The sequence below is a fragment of the Otolemur garnettii genome, unplaced genomic scaffold, assembly GCF_000181295.1.
Source record: "Otolemur garnettii isolate 467f Iridium unplaced genomic scaffold, OtoGar3 scaffold00095, whole genome shotgun sequence".
In the NCBI taxonomy this organism is placed as follows: domain Eukaryota; kingdom Metazoa; phylum Chordata; class Mammalia; order Primates; family Galagidae; genus Otolemur; species Otolemur garnettii.
The window spans coordinates 2,664,317-2,667,340 of record NW_003852490.1 but is presented as its reverse complement, the minus strand read 5'-3'; positions in this window follow the sequence as shown (position 1 = coordinate 2,667,340).

Below are 3,024 nucleotides of genomic sequence, written 5' to 3'. Positions count from 1 at the left end.
AGGTGATTCTCCTGCCTCAGCCTCCCAAGTAGCTGGGACTACAGGGCACCTGCCACAACGCCCGGCTATTTTTTTGTTGCAGTTTGGCGGGGGCCAGGTTCAAACCTGCCACCCTCAGCATATGGGGCCAGTGCCCTACCCACTGAGCCACAAGTACTGCCCTTGTGTGTATTTCCTGCAGCCCTCCGGGAAGCCTTCACAGCAGTCCAAAGATTAAAGGCTAATCTTCACCACATGTGCTTAGAAAGAAAAGAAGGAGAAGCTGTTTGGAGTTGACCTTCTGGGAGGCAAGGCCACCCAGTTTGAGGAAACGTACTCGAGTCAAGGACAGAGTGTAAACCTGGTCTCAACAGTTTTCCTGTTATGGCTGGTTCCTGAACCAGATCAGATTGGAGCCATGCCCTTTAGTCAGAACAGACTACTGAGGATGGTGGTTTCCCCCATGCTGTTTTTTTTCTTTTTTTTTTTTTTTTAGACAGAGCCTCAAGCTGTCGCCCGTGGCATCACAGCCCACACCAACCTCCAACACCTGGGCTCAAGCGATTCTCCTATCTCTGCCTCCCAAGTAGCTGGGACTACAGGGGCCCACCACAACACCCGGCTATTTTTTAGTTGCAGCCATCATTGTTGTTTGGCGGGCCCAGGCTGGATTTGAACCTGCCAGCTCAGGTGTATGTGGCTGGCGCCTTAGCCGCTTGAGCCACAGGCACCGAGCCAGCCCCTAGGCTGTTTTTAATCAAGTTATGCAACCATGACAAGATCATGCCTTTAAGATACTGTATATAAAAGCTGTACAGTAAAGCTGAGATTGCTGCTTCCTATTGAGGACAGCCCTCCTAGTCCTGCTGTTCTGGGTCTTTCTTTTCACATCCCACACTGTCTACTCCCAGGGTTCCTAATAACCTTTGCCAGGCAGGTTCCCTGCATTCTACAGTTTGCCAAGTTAAATGACCCTGGACTAATGGCTAAACTTCAGAGACATCCAACTTTTTCATTTTTTTTTCAGAGTAACAGATTTTATTTAGAAAGAACAAAGCGAAAGTTTAGAGCACTTCCAAAGAAAGTTGGAAGTGGGTCCCTCTCATGAAGGAGAAAGGTGAGAGAGAAGCACACAAGGGCAGTGTGGAGGTATAAATACTCCTTCCTCCGGGTTCAAAATTGGTCTCTATGCACTGTCAGGCATTATTACACTTTTTTATTGGTTGAGTGGTGAATGATCTTATGGGCCCTCCAGACTCCCTTGTTCTGCAAGCCCCTTTCTTGAAGCTCCTTCCTTGGTGTCTCTTCTCATCCCCCCTGCCCAGGAGATACAGTCCTGAAATCTCAAAGGGAAAAATGGACAATGACAGCTCTTACCTACCTCCTGCTGTCAAAGAGGTGTTAGCCTACTTATCAGACTCTCCTCAAGTTCCCTTCTCTAAAAGGGTTTCAGGGGGTCAGAAGTTTCTGGCCACTTGGTCAACAGATTCAGTGGTATTTTCTGGAATCCTTTCATCATGATCATCTTAACAGGGAACTATTGGAGCCTGGGATCCCGTGTGGGATGTGGGGACTGCAGGGGTCGTCCAGGAGTCTTTTTCCCCTGAGGCTTCTGCACCAGGAAAAATGTTGACAGTTTTCTTCTTCCTGAGTTTCTCAGTCCCGATCCCGATCCCCCAAACCCAGTTGACCTGGTTTGATTACTTGGCTGAGCTAGAAAGTTCAACTGAGGCATGGTGGTAATCAAAAGCAAAAGTGAGCAGAAACAGAAAATAAAACTGAAGCGGCACAAGCAGTGTAGATAGGAAGCAAAAGTAACCTACACACATTTCAGGGTAACAAAGAGATTTTATTTAAGAAGAACAATGAGAAGGTTTAGAGCACTTCTGAGGAGAGTTGGAAGTGGGTCCCTCTCATGAAGGAGAAAAGATGGGAGAGACCCAACTTTTTCACTTTGGATAATGGAAAGTGGTCTGACACATATCATACTGTTCTAGAATTAAGGGAAATCAAAACAGAAGTAGCTAAATGTAAGTGTTATTCTAGACTGAATCCTTGCCCACAATCCAGACTTATTATGTACATATATTTTTTTCTGTTTAGCCGAGTGATCCGCTGCTAAGATTTTTTTTTTTTTTTTTTGCCATGGACCATGAAGAATGTTGGACATTGTTTAGTTACTACGAAAGGCATTAATGGAGAGGTTGGTCAAATTTAAGTATGTGCTGTAATTAGATAACTGTATTTTTTGTTGTTGTTGTTGAGACAGAGTCTCAAGATATCTCCCTGGGTAGAGTACTGCAGCATCATAGCTCAAAGCAATCTCCAACTCCTGGGCTCAAGTGATTCTCTTGCCTCAGCCTCCCCAGTAGCTGGGACTGCAGGTGCCCGCCACAACACCCAGCTATCTTTTTTTTTTGTTGCACTTGTCATTGTTGTTTTAGCAGCCCCGGCCTGGGTTCAAACCTGCCAGCCTCGGTGTATGTGGCCAGCCCTATACCCACTGAGCTATGGGTGCAGCCCAGTATTTTTAATATTAGATTTTTTGAATTTGATAATTGTACTGTGACAATTAACAAGCATATTCTTGTTCTTAAACACTACATGCTGAAGTATTATGGGGTAAAAGGTTATGGTACCTACAACTTACTTTTTTTTTTTTTTGGAGACAGAGTCTCACTTTTGATGTCACAGCTCACAGCAACCTCCAGCTCTTGAGCTTAGGCGATTCTCTTGCCTCAGCCTCCTGAGTAGCTGGGACTACAAGCGCCCACCACAACGACCAGCTATTTTTGTTGTTGTTGTTGCAGTTTGGCTGGGGCCGAGTTTGAACCACCAGTCTTGGTATATAGGGCTGGCGCACTATTCACTGAGTCACCAGTGCTGCCCCCTACAACTTACTTTTTTTTTTTTTGAGACAGAGCCTCAAGCTATCCCCTCGGGTAGAGTGCTGTGGCATCACAGCTCACAACTCAAACTCCTAGGCTCAAGCGAGTCTTCTGCCTCAGCCTCCCAAGTAGCTGGCACCACAGGCGCCCACCACAA